This window comes from Haliaeetus albicilla, chromosome 7, assembly GCF_947461875.1.
Source record: "Haliaeetus albicilla chromosome 7, bHalAlb1.1, whole genome shotgun sequence".
Taxonomy (NCBI): Eukaryota; Metazoa; Chordata; class Aves; order Accipitriformes; family Accipitridae; genus Haliaeetus; species Haliaeetus albicilla.
The window spans coordinates 28,160,237-28,171,656 of record NC_091489.1 but is presented as its reverse complement, the minus strand read 5'-3'; the positions used below and the strand labels follow the sequence as shown (position 1 = coordinate 28,171,656).

General features: G+C 42.8%; 1 long non-coding RNA gene across 1 annotated transcript; it reads left to right on the top strand.

The window, feature by feature from the left end:
- Positions 1–240: 240 nt before the first annotated feature.
- LOC138685863 (uncharacterized) lies at positions 241–10,998 on the top strand. The gene is made up of 3 exons (XR_011325245.1): positions 241–287; positions 10,255–10,411; positions 10,832–10,998. It is a non-coding gene; the product is annotated as an uncharacterized lncRNA (long non-coding RNA).
- Positions 10,999–11,420: the final 422 nt, after the last annotated feature.

Here is an 11,420-nt window from a genome sequence, read left to right as displayed (position 1 = left end):
CACTATTTTACCTAGCTCAGAGGTTGCCCCAAATAGAATTAGCCATATAGAAAAACCCAACACAAAAGGAGTAGATGCTTTTTTAGTGGCCAGGAATTCAGACTTAGGTTACTTTAACCTTCTCTTACAAGTTTCAAGTTACAGCAGCGAGAATTGAGTTATAGTTGCTGATTGTTATGACATTATTTTATGTCAGGTCTATTTATTTGCCCTCCTGGAAAAGAGAATGTATTTCAAGACGTCAAAATATTTTGTTCGCCTTCATTCGATTGCAAGAGGAGCCTTAGGTGAGGTAAGAAAAAATGTATGTTTATCAAAATTTTGGTGCACAGTAAATGGTTACATGTTTGTATATATTTCATACTCCCAAATTGAAGGAATGCTGAGGGTGCAAAAAATCAAGCAGTGGGAAGTTAGCAAAGGTCAGAATTAAAATTGATACATCTTATATAGAAATCCCCTTGACTGCAGGAGCAAGTGAGCCGTAGCACTGGAATGAGAAGCCCTCAGTTTCACAGTACAGCTGCTTTTTGCCCAAGGTACTGGAGTATCTAGCAACAGTGAGTGCCTCTTACAACCCTTCTGTCAGCCACTGTACGTGGATATATAATGCACTTTTTACCTGGCTTCTACAAGCAAAGGGGAATTTTTTTAAGCATCTGAGCCTTTAAGATCCCAAATCCAACTGTAAGTCGTGTCTCCAACACTGAAAATATTCCCTGTTACGAGCTGGATTCTGGAGGAGAATCTGGGGTGCTTGGAGGGAGTGTGCGCAGCTGCTGTTTGGGAACTTCATTGCCTAGACAGGCCAGCGAGGGCCAAAACTCAGGTGCAAATGCTGCTTTATTCTAGTGCAAAGACAGGGCAGAGGTTTTAAACCTGCAAATTAAGTTGCTGGGCTTTGCTCAAGAATTGCTGTCCATAGAGGAGCAGGGGGCTATGAGCTTCCCCACAGTCTGTGCCTGGACAGCATCCTGGTTTGCTTGGGGCGTTCGTCAAATCCTGGTGTCCAGCCTGATGTGGGATGCACACCTCCTCTTAGCTCATTTCATGTGCATTTGCAGGATCCTGCTTATCATGCTGGCTGGTATTTGCATTTTGACTGGCATTTTCCTGGTGTTTGTGAGGTGCAGATAGGTGGGGATGCTGAACTAAATGCACAGGTAGGTGCTAAGGAGTCCATAAATAATATGATCAAATAGTCTTCTGAGTTTTTGCTAAAATACTTCTGTAGGGTCCGGCGTCCTCTAACCTGGTATTTTATTTTTTTACTTGGAGCAACCAAGGTAACACAAAAGGTGACGGGTACATTATCTGACTGAATAGGAAAAGTGAAGGGGAGAGTGGGGCATCATTGTTATTATTCTTTTTTCTTTAGAAGAGGGGTTTTCTATTCCTGAAGTTTACATTTTGAACTCACTAAAGTCTTTCTTTGGCCTCTCCCATCCGCAGGTCACCACAGGAATATGTAAAAAGGAAATGTTTTATTTTAACAGAGTCAAGCAAAGTACATGAAACACACCCTTGCCACTGCATAACATTCCTTAAGTTAAATCGCAGAACCCAGCATAAATTCCGCCCCCCCCCCCCGCCTCAGTCTTTTATTTCATTGAAAAGAGCCCAAAGTATAATATTCTTTCAGGAAGCATAAATTGTATTGCTGGAAGTAATAGTGATCTCCTAAGCAAAATCCCATAGGACTCACACCACTCTGCTTTCTGAAAAGCTGCATTCAAGTACATGCAGTGTTGCATCTTTCCTGGTGGGCGTCCTGAGTGCTGCACTCATGGTCATGCACAGGGAGCTGCAGACAATGCCAAAGCAACTGGATGTATTTGTGTTAGGGTTTTCCTGGTGTTTTGGCCTTTACAGGCAGTCCTGGGTCTCAGAAGTAGCTGTCAGACTTCTGCCCAACCATCCTAATTTTGGTCCCTCTTCTTGCCTTTCCATATGCATATGTAACTCCCATGAATGTAAATAAAAGTTATGTACATGCGTGGAGAGGGAAATAGATGCATTTATCTTGGCTCAAGACAAGCAGCATCTCCCCAAGGAGCTACTTAGGAGGTTACTGAGAAACCAACAGTAAAGTGTGGTGGGCTGTACCTTCCTACATGTATGTTGCAGAAATTATTGGCATGTTGCTGATGTTTATGGCGAACAAGTAGTTTATTTCTGGGCTAAGAAAGATTCCAGTGTAAACACTCAACTGGCAGCTAGCTGGAAGTTTGCCACTTGAAGTTAAAAGGCCCGTGACCAATGGTGTCAGATTAACATTTTCAAGTTGGACAATGTACAAATGGTGTTCTTGGACTGGAATAGAAATACATGAAAGTGGTCTACTGCAGTGCAAATAACAAACTGGCAAACAGCTGGTCATTGGAAAGAGAACATGCTATGGGAATATGCTTTCTACAGAAATACTTTATTTTGGAGATAAGCATTAACAATAGGAAGATGAGGCTCGTTTAACAAGAACCATATGGTCTCATCCTGCTTTTATTTCACTCAGTGGCAAAGCCCTGATTGTCTTTTGTGGGTGCGGGATGGGGATTACTGATAATAAATAAGAAGTACAATAAGTTGCTTGATCCACTGTCACTCTTCAAAAGGTGTAAACAGATTATTTTTAACCCACATGTTGATCTTTCAGGAGACAATAACTGAAAGGAAACAGAATTAAAGGTGTTGTTTGTTGAAAAACAACTTCTTCTGACAAAATAAATCAAGACAAAGATCCATTTAAGATGAAGTTGTCAAACTGTGCGAAATGAATACAGCAACATTTCCAAGCTGATAAGTGGAGAAGCAGTAGATGGGTTCATTCAAAAAAAAAAAAAAAAAAAAGTTGTTTGTATTTTTGTGGGGAGAAAACAATTGCCTGTAAAAAGTAGCTTACGTGCAGACAGGAGAATAAGGCAGGGACTTTGCTGAGGTTTAAGTAACTACACAATTTATTTTGTTAGCAACATAATTAAAGGTAACAGAATTTAGCATCGCAGTTTCAGTATAGTTGCAAAATTGATTTGTGCTACAAAAGAAAAAGAAAAAGCAGGCCAAGGGAGTTGCAGCCTCAGTGGAAAATCCTGTTTTGGGAACTTTTCAAGGATGTAAAACATCGACTTGAATTGTTTACTTTTATGGGTAGGAAGTAAAAAAGAAGTGAAGTAAGAGTGGAAATGGCATTCTTACCACAGTTGGAAGGTCGCAGTAAAACCAATACAACTCAGCATTGCAAACTCATTTTTAAAACTGGCTTTGGTTGTGGTTGTTTTTTTTTACAGTGGCTAAGGTTTGTTATTTTGGTCACAAAAAGTCAGCAAGTTGGAAACGCTATTCATTATCAACAAAAATCAAGATTTAAACATGAAAAAAATACGGATCATGTAGGCAGAGGCTCACATCTGCCCTTGGGTGTAAGTACTCAGTCCCATTGATTTCCATGTGTCTGAAGACAGCTTATAACAGTCAAGGATATCAAAATTATGTTATGTTACATATTTAGATACATCATATTGCTAACTCTGCTGGTTTTGCTCCCAACGTTTCTTTTTCCTCTCTTTTTGCTTCAAAATATAGCGAATACTTGAAATGGAGGGAAATGATCCAGAATTTGGAGCACATGAGGATTCAGATGTTCAGTTCGACTGTCTTAGTTCATCTCCTCTTTCAACTTTGAACACCCCTTCCCTGAGACTTGTGTCTCCCTTGTCTTTACACTGATGGCAAAACAGCCTTAAACCATTTCTGTTTCTTTGGGCTCCTGATGCCCACCTCAGCCCCTCCATCTGAAAAATGCTGAGTCCCCAGCCTAAATTTCTGTAATTTGGAAGTTGTTTTGAGGCAGCCCAACACTGAAGGTGATCCCACACTAGTTTGCTGTGCTTGTGATGGAAGTACATGCCAAGTGTAGTCCTGATCCAAAGCTCCTGGAAATGCTGGGAGGTTTCTCCCGCGTGACTCAGCACAGGTTGTACACAGGTGAGCCCTAGTGGAACAGGACTTTGGATGCTAACACTTTCAGGATTCATTTTTTCCAGGTTTCCAGCAGTTCTCCAATAAAAGGGAGTGAGAGCGGACTTAGGCTCAGTGTCCGTTTATAGGAGCAGTATTAATTTGGCAATATTACCAATAAATAAACAGCCATGCTCCCCTAAAGAGTGGGACTGCACTGCCCCACCATCCAGCTCCCCCAAAGCTGGGGGGAACCCTCTGATTTCATCCCGCTTACTCCCTCACTTTTCTTTTCCCCAAGAAGCAGGGATAGCTGAAGAAGCCCGTCATCGTTTTATTGCTGTTTCTAATAAACACATATGGTGATGCATATAATAAGAACAACAGCGAGTTGCTATTGTTCAGCACACGGCCATATGTGGGCTGTCCAGCAGCTCAGCAGCTGCATCGTGAGCACTCAGGAATGTCGATAGCCCAGAGAGAAAGGAATGATTTTTAAGGGCTCTGAGCCTCACAAATAGAGTGTCTGCTTTACATACCGCTGTTGCTAAAACAACTTCTGACCATGGTGTGCCAAAAGCATAGATGCGGTGTTAGTCACTGCAGAAGTTTATAAGGCGATTAAATGGTTAGCAACTGCAATGCAGAGGCTGAGAAATTAGCTGGGACCATGTTGAAGGGAACGTTGCAATACAAAGAACCCCAAATAAATTTATATATAAAAAAATTTTGTATGTATATACTTATATATGCATCTGTATGTGTATATTTATACAGTTTGTACTTTTTTTTTTTTAACATGAGAAACTCAGGCACTTGCACATATAGTACTTCACATAATAAAAACTTTGACCCCAGCGCTAATCCATATTTATTTTATCCTGTTGTGCAAGGTTGAAAGGCATGCGATTTACCAATAGTTTGTTCTCTGTTAGCTACATTTCCCTCTGGCCTCATACGGCTCTGCTTGGGCTGGATGATGCATACTTGAGTGATGCAGAGGCAGCCCAAATGTGATGGTTGGGATGCCTTGTGTACATCTGTGTTTCTAACACTCTTCTTTTCCTGATGCCATATTTACACAGCAACCTGACTGAAAATGAACAGCCCATCTGTACATCTTCATTTTTCCATCAGTGTGTTTGGGGGAGGGAGAGAGAGACTGTCATTGAGGGAAAAGAGAAATAAAACTTAAAAGCAGGCAAATTTGGACAAACACAGGCAGGCAACTGTATCTTTATTTAAGCACTTGAATAATTTAACTGATTTTTTTGTGTGTGTGAGATGCTGAGTACCTACTGTAAATAAGAGAAGTAAGAGAGAAAAAATTGTAAGGGATTCAAAAATCAACTACTTGCATATGTCTCCAAGCATGGATTTTAACAATCATCTGATTTAAATATCAAAGTGCGAATGGTTTTGGTCAGTGTTTCTAATGCATGGTGGGAAGTCCTGGGTATCGTACTCCTTCTGCATATGTATCCCTTGCACACACCATCTTCAAGGCACACAAATTACCTGTATAATGGGACATGATTTGAGTAACCCATAAAGCCCAAGGAAGAACCGCATCCAGAAACCATAGTCCAGCTCCGACTGCCAAGATCCACAACCATTTTTGCCCAGTAAACGAAACCACAAACATTTGCACATTCAGATATCCCAACAAAAAGCAAATATTCTGCATGATGTACTTTTCAGTATCTGTAGCAGAAAAAAAAAAAAGAGGGGGAAAAAAAATTTAATTTCTTTTTACTCCATCTTAGGCAGTTCTTTCCAATGGGTGAAGCTGAAATGCCCACAATGACTTTCCTTGAAATAACGAAGGGCCATATTTCCCCCCCGACAGACATACATGGCTTTCAGTTCCTCCTGGGAGTGGTGGCAGGACTTCAAAAAACCTCCACGCCAAGGCCTGCTTTTCAGAGGTCCCCAGCATCCCCTGGTTCCTGTTGACTTGTAAGCAACGTGCAGCTTGAGATTTTTGCTTGTTCCTCAGCTGAATCTTTCAAAATTCGTGATTTCTCAGCATGAGTCAGTGGTTTATGTAATCCCAGCATGCATTCCTCCAAACCCCTCCTGAGCTCGGAGAGCTCTGACAGCCAACCTCAAATTCTTCATCCTCACAGCTGACAACTTCAGTCCTCTGGCAGCAGCACGACAGGCTCCTCACGCTGCTCCTGGGGGGTTTCAGGGCCCCAGCATGCCTTTCCTGGGCACTGCGGGGACCAAGGCTGGAAGAAAGCTGAGCTGGAGGAGGGAGCTCCGCTCCCCGTGGGCAAGATATTGGGCTTTCTGCAACAGAAATGCCCATTGCCGTTTTTGTTCGGCTGGTTTTTTTTTTCTTTCTAAGCATCAGTTTTATCCATGCCCCTATCAGAAAAAAACATTTTTCATGTAAAAGTGGTAGGAAGGGAGGACACTAGTTTGCTGGATCCCACTTTCTGTTGGTCCTCTGCAGGCACCTCAGATGGCAGCTTCAGTTCACACTCCTGGCACCCTGCTTCACCTGGAAGGCAGCATCCTGAAGTTGGGCACTTAAAGATCAAGAGGTGGATTATTACACCCTAATTATTTTTTCACCATTATTTGTGAATGCACTGAAATATATAAAAGCAGACAATAACAGTGGGAGAGGATGAGAAGCTAAACCCCATTTTTAATTCCATTTCACCTGGTTTTTCCCAGAGAGGTGGAAAAATCTTGACCCGTGATGCTTCCTCTGGCAGCTTCCTGTGCCCATTTTTGGTGCGAACACCCTGCTAGCAGGAGAAACCCTCCCGACCTTTTGGCATCAGCACAGCTCTCCCATTCCCCCCAGGCCAGCTGGGAACCCTCCTGCCACTGGCAGTAAGAGGGATGCGGTTTCGGTTAGTCACCCCATCCCCATCACAGCCAGACAGGAGTCAGAGAGGAGCACTTATATTCCTGATGCACAATTTCTTCCTCCTTTCTCTTGGAGGGGAAAAGTGCCCTTTTTCATTTAGCCGGTGCCTACCTTCTCTCTCCCTACAGGTGGTAGGAATCACAGCATGGTAGAACCTAAAATGGCTCTTTATCCCCCCCTCCCCAAAAGCCCCAGTTTACTGGAGCTGGGGCTTGTGGACATTGAGTTGGAGACATTGCTTTATTGGAAATATTTGAGGATGTAGGAGAGTAAAGCGTGAGGAAACATTGAGGCGCTTGATGCAGTACAGTGGGAAGCGGGTGGGAGGGGTGGAGAAGCCATGGGGAGGGCTGAGGCACCCCCAGTATTTTATGTGCAGCCATTTGTACCCCAGCCTGGCTCTGCTTGCTGTTTGAAACAGCAGAAGCACCCAAGTCAATGAAACAAGTAGCTCAGAAGCACATCTTGGGGTATTTCTCAAGTATTGTTGGCCTTTTTTTGTACAAATGGCTGATTGCTTGTCATGTGTGATCAGTACTTCAGATTTAGGCCCAAGAAAGAAAGTTAGAAAAAAAGATTAAAAAAAAAAATTTGCACCATTTTCTAAAATAAATGTTATTCTTTTGTCTTAACATCTTTAATCCCATCTATGTAAGTGTGTACAGATATATGCAAAGGCAAAAATACCTCCTGATGATAAAGCAGTCCCACACCAGAAATGCTTTACAATATTTAGAGAAACGATGCAGGAATGTGAAGATCAACTGAGAGGGAACACATGTCAGTCTGCTCCACTAACCTACTTAGATGCAGCTTGGTAACAGCAAAATAACCTGCCATCTGATGCTCTGGATGCTGTGACCATGTGCTGGCATTGTGCAGACCTCGGGTATGGAAAGCCTTTCCTAGCAAATTGATGGGATATTTCTTGTCTTCATTAGTGCATAAATTTTAAATATGTGTTTGGAAGGTGATGGCCAAGTTTCATAATTGTAGTGATTGTAGAATGTGAGGAACATGCACCACAATGTTGTGATTTGTCTCTTCTTCCTTGGCCACACAACAAACCAGTACCTTTCCCAAGCCGAGGGTGTTGACGCTTTCTTTCCTCCAAGAAAGGGCTGTGTTGAAACTTTTTTTTTTTTTTTTTTTTTTACTAAAGTGTATCAGTTGGCCTTATAAAAGATGCAACCTCTCCATACATGTGCGCCTGGCCAGTACCGATACGTAACATTTCAGCACTGGCAGCCTACCTTGTGCTTGGGCAGGAGCTAACAGGTTGGCAGTGGTTTTTCCTGAAGAATTTGGGTAAAATCCTTTTGCAGCTTGCTTTGCCTATGGCCTGCTTTTGCTTTTTTTTCACTGCAGACCTCAAAAGCAATCCCCTCGGACGTGGTTATATATATTTCACTGTAAGTGAAAGAGAACAAAACAAATAAAAACACAACAAGGCTCTTTCTTCATGTTGGTACTTTCTTCAAACTTTCTACTGAGGATTTCCAACTGCATTTGTTGTTGTATGGTAAGGGCTCTGAATGAGTTTATTGATGGTAGCTGGAAAAAAAAGGGAAAAAATGAATGAAATCCCTTGAGATAGAAGGTATGTCATGAACTTCCCCAAGTTATTTGCAAATGTTTCTGCCAGTATCAATAAATCCCTCACACTTCAGGATAGGCTACATTAATTACAGGATGGCGTTATGTATTTAAAGGTTGCTGAAAGTTATATCTGCGATCAGTCATGTTCAAACTGCACTTTCACGTGAAATATTTGTTATTTTAATACGTAGGCATGCACGCAAGCAGCAATAGCAACCATGATGTTTTAATAGGCTTTTATTAGTTCATACTCTCCTTGTAATCTTGTTTTACAGTATGTGCATTCAATGTGTTTGTGTCTATGCTCTTCATGCACACATTGCAGGATGCCAAAACATCCTTCTGCTTCCTTGTTTCCAACCACTTAGTCAGGCACTTGAATGCTTTCCAAATCTTGTTAAAAACCAGAAATAGCACTATCACTTCTTGTCAGAGTGCACAGAGAGGATGGATGGAGAGGGCAGTGGAAAGGTAGAGGAGGAGGCTGAATGGCTGGGAAGTGGGGGGATCTTCATGGGTGAGCTCAGTGATCGGTGCTGTGATGCCCAGACCTGATCTGGGGCTTCCCACTGCCTCGCTGTGAGAAGCGGGGGTTTTGGTTCACTTGCTGGGTAGAAAAGCTCTACAAAGATGTTCCTTGTACATTACCTCCAATTTAAAAAGTTTACAAAGCAAAAATTCCCTGCCCAAAAATCACAGGGTATTTGGCTGAGCTGACATGGATTAGTTATGTTTATATTTTAAACTATGCTCTTTTTTTTCCCCAGGAAAATTTAAAGTAACATTCGGGGCGGGGGGGTGGGGGGGGCACACGACAGGGGAGGACATCTGAGTAAAATAGATTAAAATATCAACTTTATTTTATTCACTTTTTTTCCCTGAAACTAAACTAACTAGAGAGGCTCAACTTAGATTCAATAAATGCTTTGAATGTGCATTTCTGGTGAGTTAAAAATCGCTCCTGAGGTTGTTCAAAGTGTTTCAGTCAGGTGCAGTCTTGCTGGTAACACTGGGATCATGCAATGCTGGTGGTCCTGGTATGTCCAGAGAACATACTCACTGCTTTTATCTGTGTTTTCCTGATTAGACTAGATGTTTTCTGGTGTGTATCTCTTAGGCAAGGAAACATTAATTTTGGCTGGAGCCTGGAAGCTGTGTTGTAATAAAAAAAAGAGCAGTATTAATGAGTATTAACTAACTAGATGCTCACAACCGGAGAGAGCAGGGGAAGGTATTTTCCCTTGAATTGCTCTTGCAGATATGGATTCTCTGATGTCTACAGACAGCTGAGTTCATCCCGTTGTCATCGCAGGAGGCAGCCATGGTTGCCTTGTTTCTCTGTCTCCATGAGGTGGGAACACCTGTCCAGTTTGACTGCAGTCACCCAATGGGTTTAAAAGTGTGTGTTGATGCAGGCGTGCGCCCACATACCCATACATCCACAGAGAGTGTGATGAGAAGCCCGCCCTTATAGCCTAAAGAAAGCCAGATAAAAATAATGTTGCCTTAGGAAGCTTATGCTATGCCTGAGTAAGATGACTACAAAGCTCCCACTGCCTTCCTGAGAGGGGTTGGGATTTCCGATTCGATTAAGGAACTTGCCAAGGAGTCGTGACACAGCCATTGCTGGCTGTCTACACAACAGCCCACATTTGTTCATGGTCAGCAAAAAAGCTGGTCAAATAACATTCATCAGATTGTTTACTTGGCATATCCTCCACAACTGAATTAACTTTACCGGGGTTTTTTTTGCCCAGATGACAGGCTAGATACAGGGCTTACTAATATAATTATCAAAAGTGGTCCTTTGACAGGTCTTGGGAGAAAGTTTGAAGTTAAGTGCCAGATTTCTCAGTGGAGCAGCGTCTGTGGCCCCAACCAGCCACGTACTGAGGAGCACATGGCCACATGCCGAGACTTCTGCTCATAGTATCTCCTTGTAGACATGGCCTCCATCAAACATCATGGCAGGTAAGAGCTATCCAAACCAAGTTGGGAGGCAGGAGTGCATCTCCTGGGGGTGGTTGATGGTGTGTCAGACCACAGAGCCTTCCACCCTGTTACCAGACTGGGGCAAAAGAGCCACTTCACAGGGAGAAAGAAGCAAGTGAGGAGGTCTTATGGGATGGTCCACCTCCTAGAGATAGCAAGCCTCAGCTCTAGGCCTCAGGAGGCAGAAGTGGTGAGAAATAGTGGCATATTTTTCACTTTGTAGAGGGTATGGCTGGCTTGATGTCATGGGTTGGGTCTTCTTGCTCCTCCAAAAGCAAAGGACATGGGTGAGCCTCCCCGGTTGTCAGCTTGTGCTCAGTGCAGCGAGGATAGAGGACAGGTCATGCAGGCTCACATTAAATCGCATTTTTCAAATGAGTGCTGTCTTCTTTCTGGCAGGAGAGCAATGACCCTGTTTACCTCAAGGCTGGTGCACTTTTGGAAAGTGAAATATATAAGGTAATAATGATGGCAGTGGGGAAAAAATCTCTTTCATAAGAAAACATGGTACATAAACACACAACACAGCTCAGGCCGCATCTTCATTTCACCCATAAGAAGTTTGTGCAAGTGCAGAGAAGTCCAGCTTTTTCTCCTGCCCCCCCAAAGAAACATAATCCAGAGTTTATATCGGGTGGTTTATGAGAGTTTATTGGAATATCCAACAGGGTTCATGTAGTGTGTCATAAGGTAAAGCCTGTTCATTGGTGATTTACAAGCAGTGTGTGCCGGTGTTACTGTAATTTATAGACCACAGATGGTCAAGAGGTGCCCCTGCTGACTTGTAGCTGAATAAGAAGCTGAGCCCTGCGTGTCATCTGCTGCAGGTACCTCTGGCTCACTTCCCCAGATTAGTGCTGATCGAGATCTGCTTTCAAATTCAGAGGGTCCCGAGACCTCTGCCTTGCAAGCTGGGGCTGTTTGGGGAGGGGAGAGGCTACAAATGAGTAAGGCTGAGGAAAAAAAAAAAACACAAACCTATCAGAAT